Source organism: Gossypium raimondii, chromosome 8, assembly GCF_025698545.1.
Source record: "Gossypium raimondii isolate GPD5lz chromosome 8, ASM2569854v1, whole genome shotgun sequence".
Taxonomy (NCBI): Eukaryota; Viridiplantae; Streptophyta; class Magnoliopsida; order Malvales; family Malvaceae; genus Gossypium; species Gossypium raimondii.
The window spans coordinates 10,672,968-10,686,486 of record NC_068572.1 but is presented as its reverse complement, the minus strand read 5'-3'; the positions used below and the strand labels follow the sequence as shown (position 1 = coordinate 10,686,486).

Here is a 13,519-nt window from a genome sequence, read left to right as displayed (position 1 = left end):
GTCGAAACACAAAAATATATAGACTTTTTCAGCACCTTTTAAGCTCTAATTCATGCAGTTTCATAGTAAATTTTGTTGAAATTCATACTTTAAGTATAAAATAATTAATTTGCACTTAAATTATTGACATATTGAATTTTAATTATTTTTATAATAAATTTTCACAGATTTGGTTTATTTTCGACAGTTTTGCACAAAAGGTGAAGATTGACTCAGCAGACACCTTAAAAGGCTTGAACCGTTGGGAAAATTTTGCATCGAGTGAACCAAGGGCAAGATTAAATATTTTTCCAGCCAAGGTTGATCAAAATGATGATAATTTTATATACTTTATATTTAATTTTTTTCCAAGTTAAATTGGGTTAAAAATTAATATAAAGCCTGAAGGAGAAAGTGGCCCAGTGTGCTAAGCATTGAAGAGTGATCCAATTAAAAAATTTGCAGCCCAAAACTGACCCAATAAGCTAACCCAATCAGCTTATTTATCTGATTAAATTAATTGCAAAACAACCCTCAAGTTTTCTCAAAATCCTATTCAAACCCCTCCACTTTTTGTGCTTTTGAAGATTTGCCCCAAGCTAAATTTAGCAAAGTTTGAAACATTCAAACTTTGCTCCATGTGTGGCCGGCCAAGGGAAGTCTTTGGCTGCTAATTATTTGCTATTTTTAGCAGCCACTCTCACCTATAAATACCCCCTTCACCTATTCATTCAATACACCTCTCCCCTCCCCGCATCTCTCTCTCTTTCACTCTCTTTCTCTCCTTTGTTTTCCCTTTCTTGTCCATTTCCCTTGTCGATTTCCCTCTTGAAAAAGAGTCATCTTCCACCTTGTAATAGCATCATTAAATTTTTCATGGAGGCCTCGGTTCAATAGAATGAGCAGATAAGAAGAGGAGCGCACTAGTCTGGCTTCAGAGAAATACTGGATTTGTTTCCCAGTTTCATTCTCTTTAATTTTCTTATTTATGTTGTGATCATGAATATGAATAATTTTGTTTTTGTTTTTCTTTTTCTAATTAAGATGACTTAAATTAATTCGTGTTAAATTGATTGCATTTTGTCCACTTGAATATTTAAAATCATGTTTGTGTTGTTATATGCCTTGGTAAGTTGTTCAATTAAATAAAATCATGCTTATACTATACTTGCATTATAAAATGTAAGGTAATGAATGAATTAATTATTAAACATATTGAAATCATAATTAATTGAAACATTATTTAGTTGGTGCATGTTTAATCTTCTAAGGTAGCTCAAGGTTAAATTAGCGATGGTATTAAATGGTACATTAGTCTTGCATAACTTGCAAGATTATTGTGATTAAACTATTTCAATATAAAATATATTGTTACCTCACATAATCTTTTATGTGCTTATAAATATTGATTAATTTTTGAATTGGTATTGAAAAATGTTCAAGAGATTAGTTAATTTAGTAAGTACGTATAAACAATAGTTAGCAAATTACCAAGTTGCCGTGAAAATATTCGTAACAACATGAACATGAGTTTTGTAGTTCTAAGTTAAGGAATGTAATTGATCTAACACAATTATATCATCTTGATTAAAACCATCTTTTAAGTCGTGCATTGAAATTTTATTTTTATTTTATTTAATTTTACTTAGTTAAATTCTAGTATTTAATCACTTCTTCAAAATCAAAATATTTTTAATCACCAAAGTGTTTGATTTACATTTCATAAATATTTTTCTTTCACAGTCTCTTTGGGTAAGATAACTGTCACTTTATTACTTGATAACGATTGTGTACACTTGAACATTTTCGTCGTTCCAGCAGTCCATCACTTGGTGTGAATTCTGGACATATTTTAAGCAACCCTGGGCTTAATAAAAAAGACCATTATGTAGCCAAAATAGGTTTCAAAAATTTTAATACCCTGAATTAGATTGCTAATTACCATAAAGAAGTCGAATTTGCTATTAACAATTTAGAAAATTTTTCCAATATTGATACTTTCATGAAAGTGGGTAAGATTTCAAACCACCTTGTTGTGCTCAGTTGGTCATGACATCACACATCAATCCTACTTTTAAGGGTCTAATCAAGATTGAGGTAGCTATTAAAGATGGTTTTTCTGGACCCTGTTAAACACTTGCCATTACTTTTATTGATAATTCGGTTTCGAAAAATAATAATTGGGTAGAGGGTAGTGCTCTTGGAGAATCGATAGAAGGATACCCGGGATTTAAAAGACGGGGCTCGGGATCCAACGGGATTTCTTTTTAAAGCGGAAGAAGCCTCAACAAAACTATTAGGGGTCATGGTGGTCGTTTCAAAGTTGCTGGAAATTATCGAATTCCTCTAGCTAATGCGATGAACTCCATGGTCGAGATGATTAGTGCCAAGTTGGGATGGGTTTTAATGCTGGCGTAGTGTGTACTATTGGGGATATCCAGAAGGAACCAAAAACCCCCCAAGTGGTAGAGGTATGGTTTTTAATCTCTTTTCTTATTATTTTATGAATTTAACAATTTTTTCATAGAATTGTCAAGGATGCGCGAATAATAAATTCTCACGTATTTTTCATGAGTATAAATGTTTGAATAAACCAGATATTGTTGGTTTATTAGAAACTAGAGTTAGTGGAAGTAAAGCAGACTCGATCATTGCAAAGCTGGGTTTTCAGTTTTCTCACCGTGTGGAAGCTATCAGCTTTTCTGGAGGCATTTGGATTGGTTGGAAGGACTCGGTAAAAGTTGAGATCATTCATAACCATCCTTAATTTGTCTTAATTTGAGCATATACTACCGATGCGTCGAGGCCTATTTTCATCACATTTGTTTATGGGAGTCTGAATGACAAAGGAAAAGAATTCTTTGAGTTGATCTAAAGACGACTATAAACTGGTGATGAAAGTTATTGCTAACCGGTTCAAAGTTGTTTTGCCAAGGATAATCTCGCAGGAGCAGGCTGGTTTTGTTACAGGTAGGAATATCACGGATAATGTTCTTATTGCTCAAGAGGTAATTCATCCCATGAAGAAGCAGAAGAACAAAAACTGGATGGTCATAAAAATTAAATTGGAAAAGGCATATAACAGGGTTCGTTCAAAATTCATTGACGCTTCTCTCCATGCTGCAGGTATACCTAATATTATTCATCATGTTATTATGTCTGCTATCACGTCTTCTTCTATGCAGGTTCTGTGGAATGGAGTTCCAACTCAGAAATTTAGGCCTGCAAGGGGAATATGACAGGGATGTCCACTCTTTTCGTACCTTTTTGTTATGTGTATGGAGTGGCTAAGTCATAGTATTCATTCTGCCATTACTACAGGGAAGTGGAAGCCTATATAATTATCTCGACAAGAACGAGGTTTGTCTCATCTAGTTTTTTTACAGATGATCTCATTATTTTTGGCCAAGCTAAAATGCAACAGGAACAAATCATTAAGGACACTTCAGATAAGTTTTGTGGTTACTCTGGTCATCAAATCAATAAGAGGAAAACACATATGTTTTTTTTCTAAAGGAGTTAGTGAGGACTTGAGAGATCAGATTAGCAGTTTCCTTAGCTTTTATAATGTTCAGAATCTTAGATCATATTTGCGAGTTCCCCTCTTTCATAACAAGTTCAACAATAGTACCTTGAGTTTTTTGGTAGAGAAGGTTCGAAGTAAGCTTTACAGTTGGGATGCTAGGCAATTATCCATGGTAGGAAGGTCTACCTTTGCGCAGTCTATTTTATTATCTATTCCGAGTTATTTCATGCAATCGATGATGATATCTAAAGGCATATACGTTGAAATTGAGAGGTTAGTTAGACAGTTTATTTGGGGTTCCTCAAGTGGGAAGAAGAAGCTGGCAATGGCCAATTGGAACTTTATATTCCAACCATGGTCTAATAGGAGTTTGGGCGTTGGACATTTGAGGGATCACAACACTTCGTTTATGGTGAAACTTGGATTCCATTTGATAACAAACTCTAACGCTTTGTGGGTTCGCATCCTTAGATCAAAATATAGGATTCAAGATGGCATCTCTGAGGATATTTCGTGAAGTAGGTGTTCCTACCTTTGATGGGTACTCTCAAAAGTCTGGCCATTAATCCGCTATCAATAATGTTTCTTTTTATTATGTTTTAAATTTTATTATTATAACATATATTTTTATAACTTATATATATTAAGTTAACATAATATATAAAATATATATACACATATCATAAATGTTCATGACCGTCCACTTTAATTGAAACAAAGGTATAAATGCTTCTTTAGTCCCTTTAATTTATTTCAATTTATAATTCAAATTTTGACCCTTACTCGATTTAGTCCTTGTACCTTAATAACTCCTAATTTCACAAAATCTACTATTCCAAAAATTAATTAGCTACTAAGCTAGCCTCATAAATATTTTCATTAAATATTTACGAGTTCGGTTTGTGAAAATGGAGTCCCAGAAATATGTTTTCTGACACCCCTGACTATCAGGTCGTTACATATCAAATGTTGGTTAGACCCTTATATACCTAATGTTGGCCCATTAGTCGCTAAAATCTCGCTCCATGGAAACCTTGAGATGGATTGCCTTCTTAAAGATATGGTTACTAAAGATGGTAGTTGGAATTTTGATCTTCCCAACTCTAACTATCCGATGACATGATTGACAGGATTGTAGGGATCCCCTCGCCGACTTTCTTTGTAGGGGTCGATAAATTCGTTTGGAAAAATTCATCCACAGGCTTATTTACCCTTAAAAGTGCCTATTGGAAGCTCTATGAGTCGACATGGAATCCAAAGGATGGGGTTTGGTAGACTCCTTAAAAATTCAAAGGACCACTAAGGGTGAGATTTTTTATATGGATGGTTCTTAAAGATCGTCTCATCACCATGTGGAGCATGTTAAAAGAGGATTAGCAGATAATAGTGCATGTGGGATTTGTAGCCACAACTTTGAATATGCATTACATGCTATTAGAGATTGTAACGCTGCTAAAGTTATTTTGGCTCAGATAGTTCCAGTGAATAAGCAGGGACAATTTTTTTCTGGAACTTTGAAGGAATGGTTTCTTGTAAATTTACACAACCATTTGAGGGTTTCAATGGGTGAGGTGGACTGGCCATTTTTTTTGGCTTAATTGCCTAGTGCTTGTGGAAAAATCATAACCTTCAAGTGTTTCAAGGCGTTCCTTGAAGCATTGATGAAGTAATCAAAGGCTCTTTGTGTTGGGCCAAACAGTTTGCCTCTGTTCGAAAACTAAAAACAAGTAAAGGGATTACAAAATTTTCTTCTTCAGTGTTGACAGGTAATTGGATCCAGATGTACATTGATGGAGCTGTTAAAGCAGAATCTAGCCTCGCAACCGTAGGAGGAGTCATGCGTAATCGAAGCTGGAAATGGATCTTAGGCTTCAACTGATATTTGGGAATATGCTCAGTCTTGGAAGCTGAATTATGGGCCATCTTCGATGGCTTGGCTCCTATCTTAAATTTGGGACATGACAAAGTGTTGATTAACACGGACAATATGGAGGCAGCTCGGGCTATTTAGGATAATTCTTCAAGGGACTCAAATTCTACTTTGGTTAAGCAAATTCAACAGCTATTGACAAAAGCAAACCAATGGCAAATCCAACATATTTCGAGAAAAAAAAAACAAAGTTGTAGACTATCTTGCTAAAATGGCTTGTAATAATGATAATAATATGAAATTGTTTGAACAACCTCCTAGTCATGTGTTAGTCTAGGTTAAGCTTCCTTAGTTATGTTTATTTTCACCAAAAAAAGAAGAAGCAATAATGCATGTACCTATTATATGTTTTTTAATTTGACTGATTTTATTTCCACTTTATTTATTTAACATAGTTACCACTTTCTTTATCTAATGGAAATTCACTATATGAATTCTATTGCAGGTTTATAATAATTATCTCTATAATAACATGTTATAAATGTATAGATAAAATCTTGGTAGATAAATAAGACTATTATAGAGAAAGTTGACTATATAGATGAGATTATAACATGAAAATGAAAGATGTGAAAAATTAAAATGTTGTTACAAATAAGTGTGGATGTTCATATTCTAACCCCCTCATTTATAGGGTAAAACCTCTCATTCATTATGCAAGTTGTTTAATGTGTTAATGAAGCACTTAAATAAGCTTCATTTATTGTATTTCATTGAATGTTAATTTACTTATAAATAGAACTCTTTTGTAAATGAAAAGGAGATATGAGAAAATTCTCTGCTTACTTTAATTGTTCTTTTATTTGATTATTTTATAACATGTTATTAGCACAAGCTTCTACAAGTTCATACTAAAGTTCACGTCATTTTGACTTTATATAATTTTCCTTATAACTCCCATTAAACTATATACAGATATCTGATTTCCATAATTCTTTTATTTTATTTTCTAGATGAAATATTTACTTTGGGTAATATTTGCACATTTATTTTACAACTCAAATGTTATAATGATAATTATATATACATGTTTTTTACTAAAAGAAATTTCAATTAATGTACTTTGTGTTAAGTTATTATAATGACTATTCCTCTCTATGCCAATATTTGACATACATATTATTATTTAGCAAATTTGGTATATATAATTGAATTATTTTATGATTAAGAATGCTTATTATTTTACTAATATTTTTCTATTTTGATTTAAGTGATAATAATGTCAAATCTTGCCAAACTTGAATTTGCGGCCATAGACATCTCAGGCAAGAATTATTTGTCATGGGTGTTAGATGCTGAAATTCACTCAAATGCTAAAGGTCTAGGAAATACTATATTAGCAGATAAAGAAGCATCTAATCAAGACAAGGCAAAAGTAATGATTTTCATCCGTCATTATCTACATAAAGGATTAAAAGTGGAATATCTCATTGTGAAAGGCCTTCTAGAATTGTGGAAAAAATTGAAAGAACGATTTGACCATCAGAAAATGGTGATACTCCCTAAAGCTCGTTATGATTGGATGCACTTACGATTGCAAGATTTTAAGACTATAAGTGAATACAATTCAAAACTTTTCAAATTAGTTCTCAACTAAAATTATGTGGAGAAAACATAACTAGTGAGGACTTGTTAGAGAAAACATTTTCAACTTTTCATGCTACTAATGTGCTCCTGTAGCAGCAATACAGTGAAAAAGGTTTTAAAAGGTATTCTGAATTGATTTCATGCCTTTTGGTGGCTGAACAAAATAATGAGCTATTGATGAAAAATCATGGAATTCGTCTCACTGGTTCTGCACTATTCCCTAAAGTGAATGTAGCAATACATAATAATTATGAAAATAGAAAATATAGAGGTCGTGGCCATGGTCGTAGACGTAGTGGGGGACGTGGTCAAGGACGTACTAGTAATAGTTTTCATGGTGGTCATAATAATGATACTTCTAACCACCAGAAAAGGAATAACATTGAAAGATAAGAAAGAAGTGGTCAAAATAATCATTCAAAGATTGTTGATAATATATGCTACTGATGTGGTATGAAGGGGCATTGGTCTCGTACCTGTCGTACATCTAAGCATTTACTGAAACTTTATCAAGCATCCATTAAAATGAAAGGAAAGCATATAGAGACCAATTTTATACCCCAAAATGATGAAATGGAGGCAAAATATGAAGATATTCACTATAATACTAAAATTAACCATGCCTACGAGGGTGATAAATTTAATGACCTTAATAATATAACTCACCTAGATGTGACAGATTTCTTTGAGAATTATTAGAAAAATTGATTTTATTTTGACATTTTTATGTTGTTTTAAGTATGCTTCATTTTCTTGCATAAAGAATAATTTATATATTTAATAAATATTTGTAATGTTTCTCATATTATATTTTCTTTTTTTATGAAGAATATGATCATTCAACCAAAATCAATGGAGACATGTGTCTTGTAGATAGTGCTACAACACATACAATACTCAAAGATAAAAATATTTTCTCATTTGACAATAAGTAATGCCTATGTTAATACAATATCGTAGTTCAAAACTTATTGAAGGCTTTGGCTATTATATTATTACCTAAAGGTACAAAATTTGTCATTGATGATGCTTTATATTTCACTAAGTCTCAAAGAAATTTATTAAGGTTTAAAGATATTTGTCTTAACGGATATCATATTGAGACTACGAATGAGAAAAATATTGAATATCTATATATTAAAAATGTTGAATGTGGAAAGAAATATGTTTTGGAAATGCTACCTATTTTTTCATCAGGTTTATATTATACACATATTAGTGCAATTGAGTCACATGTTACTACAAGCTAGAAGTTTGTATAACCACATACTTTTACTATTTGACATGACCGATTTGGCCATCCCAGATCTATTATGATGCGAAGAATCATCGAGAATTCAATTTGACACACATTAAAGAACTAGAAGATTCTTGAATTCAAGGATTTATCTTGTGTTACGTATTCTCAATGAAAATTGATTATTAGACCATTACTAGCTAAAGTTGGGATTGAATCTCCTGCATTTTTTAAATGTATTCAAGGTGATATATGTGGGTCCATTCATCCACCATGTGGACCATTCAGATATTTTATGGTATTGATAGACGCATCTAGTAGGTGGTCACATGTGTGTTTATTATCGATTTGCAATCTGGCATTTGCAAGACTACTTGCACAAATAATTCGATTAAGAGCACAATTTCCAAATTATGCAATCAAAACTATTTGTCTTAATAATGCTGGTGAGTTCATCCCAAGCTTTTAATGATTATTATATGTCAATTGGGATAAAAGTTGAACATCATGTAGCTCATGTTCACACACAAAAAGGTTTAGCTAAATCATTTATCAAATGCCTCCAACTAATAGCTCGACCATTGCTTATGAGAAAAAAAAACTCCCTATTATAGCTTGAGGATATGATATTTTGCATGCAGCAGCACTTGTGTGCTTAAGGCCAACAAGTTATAATAAACACTCCCCATTACAGTTGTCTTTTGGTTAGGAGCCAAATATTTCCCATCTTAGAATTTTTTGATGTGCAGTATATGTTCAAATTGCTCCACCACAACGCACAAAGATGGGTCCTCAAAGAAGGTTGGGAATATATGTTGGTTATGAATCTCATTCTATAATTAAATATGTTGAACCATTAACTGGAGATTAATTTACTGCATGATTTATTGATTGTCATTTTGAGGAAATAACATTCTCAACATTAGGAGGAGAGAAAATACAATTGGTAAAAGAAATTACATGGAATAGATCATCATTATCTCAATTAGATCATTGCACAAGTCAATGTGAGCAAGAAGTTCAAATGATTAGACATTTGCAAAACATTGTTAATCAACTGTCAGATTTATTTACTGCCCTAAAGAGAATTAAAAAATCTCACTATCTAGCTAAAAATGCTCCAATACGAATTGATATCCCAATAGGGAAAATTGTTAGTGCAAAAGAAAGTAATCCAAGCCTGAAGCATGGAAGGCCAATTGGTTCTAAAGATAAAAATCCTCATCAAAAGAAAGGAGCAATTATTCAAGATGGTAATATTATGGAGGCAAGTGCCCAAGAAGAGACCAAAGATATAACTAATCGAAAAATCCCAAAAGAGGTTCGGGTACTTGGGAATGGTGATAACAAAGAAAACACAATAAACTATGTTACTTCAAGAAAAAGATGGAACCAAAAAGATATAATTTTTGACAACAATTTTGCTTATAATGTTGTTATTGAAATAGCAAAAGAAAATGAGGATCCTGAGCCTAAATCTATTGAGGAATGTACAAATAGAAACGATTGACCAAACGGGAAAGACGCAATTCAAGCATAATTGAATTCACTTTCTAAACGTAAGGTTTTTGGACCTATAGTCCAAACACCTAAATATGTAAAGCCGATAGGATATAAATGGATATTTGTGCAAAAATGAAATGAGAAAAATGAAATCGTAACATATAAAGCACAACTTGTAGCACAAGGATTTTCGCAAATGCCCAGCATTGATTATGAAAAGCCATATTCTCCTTGGTGGATGAAATCATGTTTAGATACTTTATTAGTCTAGCAGTACATGAAAAACTTGAAGGATTTAAAATCCCTGAAGGATATAGAGTTTCCCGGGAAAATTGCTCAATCAGATTAAAGAAAATTTTATATGGATTAAAACAATCTGAACGTATGTGGTACAATCGTCTTAGTGAAGATTTGTTAAAAGAAGGTTATAAAAACAATCCAATCTGCCCATGTGTTTTTATAAAAAGGTCTGGATCAAGCTTTGTGATAATTGCTATTTATGTTGATGATCTAAATATTATTGGAACTCATAAAGAGCTTCAAAATGCAGTAAATTATTTAAAGAAAGAATTTGAGATGAAAGATCTTGGAAATATAAAGTTTTATCTTGGCCTGCAGATCAATCATTTAAGATATGGAATTCATGTCTTTCAGTCAACTTATATGAAAAAGATCTTATAGAAATTTTATATAGATAAACCACATCCATTGAGTACCCCAATGGTTGTACGATCTTTAGATGTGAATAAAGATCAATTTCGTCCTTGCGAGAATGATGAAGAGTTTCTTGGTCTTGAAGTACCATATCTAGGTGTCATAGGAGCATTGATGTATCTTGGAAACAACATAAGACCTAATATAGCTTTTGCTGTAAACTTGTTAGCAAGATTTAGTTCCTCTCCAACACATAGACATTGGAATGGAATTAAATATGTATTTAGATATCTCAAAGGGACCATTAATATGGGGTTATTTTATTCAAATGATTCAAAAACCCTATTACTTGGTTATGTTGATGTTGGATATTTATTAGATCTACATAAAAGTCGATCTTAAACGGGATATTTATTTACATGTGGAGGTACTGTCATATTATGACGTTTGACAAAGCAGACATTAGCTACTGCCTCTTCAAATCATGCTGAAATAATTGCAATGCATAAGCAAGCCGAGAGTGTGTTTGGCAAAGGTTATTAACCCTACATATCCAGAAGATATGTAATTTGCCTTTACATGAAAAGATGTCAACTATCTTATACGAAGATAATGCAGAATGTATAACTCAATTGAATGGGGGTTATATCAAAGGTGACAAGACAAAACATATTTCACCAAAATTATTCTTCACTTATGATCTTGAGAAGAAATGTGACATAGAAGTTCAACAAATTCGTTCTAGTGATAATTTAGAAGATCTTTTTACCAAGGCATTGCCAACTTCAAAGTTTGAAAGATTTCTACACAAGATTGGAATGTGTCAACTGAAAGATGTAATGTCATGTTGCCATTAGGGGGAGTCAAAAACACGTTGTACTCTTTTCCTTTAACCAATGCTTTGTCCCACTGGGTTTTCCTGGTAAAGGTTTTTAACGAGTCAACTTGTAATAGGAGATTGTGTATTTTTTTCCTTCATTAGGTTTTTATCCCATAGGGTTTTTTCCTAATAAAGGTTTTAATGAGGTATAGTTTTCTCTAGTGAACATCTAAAGGGGAGTGCTACAAATAAATGTGGATGTCCATATTCTAACCCCCCCTCATTTATAAGGTAAAACCTCCTATTCATTATGCAAGTTGTTTAATGTGTTAATGAAACACTTATATAAGCTTCATTTATTGTATTGCACTAAATGTTAATTTACTTATAAATAGAACTCTTTTGTAAATGAAAAGGAGATACGAGAAAATTTTCTGTTTACTTTAAGTGTTCTTTTATTTGATTATATTATAACAAATTTAAATTTAAATTTATTATATATAGAAAAAATTTGATCAAATTAAATTGATTGGTTGAGAAAAGTGATAAAAGAAGTTACTGTTCTTGGTCTATTAAATTTAGTTTGATTGATTTATCTAATCAATTTGATGAAGTCAATTTTATTTTAGTAGTTTTGGGTACTAAATCAATTGTAAGATTAGCTTATTTGGTTATGTTAATTTAGTGTTAGTTATTTTTATTATTGAATTTCATAATTAAACTAATTGATTTAATATTTGATTTTGGCTTAAGCGTAAAAAAATCCTTAAATTTTTTTAAAAATATTAAATAGGTCTTTTTATGAAAAGTTTATTCAATTAAGCCCTCAAACATCGATACATGGTTTCCGTTGTTGATTATTATTATGTTGACACGATCGTTAATGACAATTAAGTCAATTGTCATGATCAGAACATTGTTGGAGCGAAAAGGCATCACCTCTCCCTCAAAAAAGAAAGAATTGGGAAATTTTCACTATGAACTTCTAATTAAGTTTTCCAAAAGTTTTAAAAAATTGTAATTAGAAAATATATATTAACAATATTTTTAAAATAATATAAATTATACAGGTAGTCATTTAACTATAAAAAATTATTCTAAGCATCTAAAATTAAAAAAATACAATTTAAGAACTTGCATTATATAATACGGTCCTTTTGATTATTCCGTTAAAATCACAAATAGTAAGCTATGTGAAAGTTAAAAGTTAGTATAATAACAAATTTTTCCTTTAATTTTTACATATTATATTAGTTTAGTTATAATTTTAAAAATTAACCATTAAAATTTACAAATATTGTAAATTTGTTCCCAAATTAAAATTGAAACCGATCTCAAAGATCGACATAGAGATCATAGAAGAATAACAAGCATCACTGTTGCAGTAGCTTAATTTTAACCCAAGATAAAGCCGAAGAAATTGAGCAAGAATAGGAAAAGGAATCGTGTCTAGAACAGGACTTGAAGCCCAAGAAGGGTCATATAGATCTTGATTCTCAAACAAAGAAAGCTTCTGGAAGGGATTTATTTAATATTAATAGTCCATTAAATAAAAATCATCATATTTAGTTTATTTATTTAATATTTATATAATTCTTTTAATACTAACGTATTTTTATATATTTCTTTACATTTTTAGATTATTTTATTTAATATTAATATAATTCTTTAAATACTCATGTATTTTTATATATTATGATCAAATTTAAAACATTTGTAAATTTTGAGAATTAATTTTATGACTAAATTAATATAATATGTCAAAGTTGACAGCTAAATTTATTATTATATCGATTTTTTAACTGTCACGTTAGCTTGTCGTTTGTAATTTTAATGGGAGTATCCGAAATATTTGAACTATTTAACATTGGTGCTAAAATTGTAAACTTTTATATTGGGTGCTTAAAATTTGATCTCATAATGGGCTAAGCCGATGCAAAATTTTAGACCCGTTTTCTGAGCTCAAGCCAACCCAAAAACTGAGTGTAAAATTATAACACCCCATACTTGGCCTAAATGTTATAACTGAATTCTGAAGAGATACATATATTCATTTTGAAACCCAAAATTTTAACTTCAAAACCATATCCAAAACAAAACTTGACTCTTACAGTTTCAAAGCTTCAGAAAAGTACATTATTAAATATTTACATTTTAATTTGGAAAACATGTATACATTCACTTGTTTTTTTCTTGCAGCGGAAATCTCAAATTAACAGAGTTTTGAAAACCATGATTTGATTTTGAAATTCCATATTTTACAGTTTGAAACAAAACATTCAA

General features: G+C 31.2%; 1 long non-coding RNA gene across 1 annotated transcript; it reads left to right on the top strand.

The window, feature by feature from the left end:
- The first annotated feature begins 1,917 nt into the window (after window positions 1–1,917).
- Window positions 1,918–5,843, top strand: LOC128042881 (uncharacterized). Its single transcript, XR_008198400.1, has 2 exons — window positions 1,918–3,339; window positions 5,263–5,843. It is a non-coding gene; the product is annotated as an uncharacterized LOC128042881 (long non-coding RNA).
- The last annotated feature ends 7,676 nt before the right edge of the window (window positions 5,844–13,519 follow it).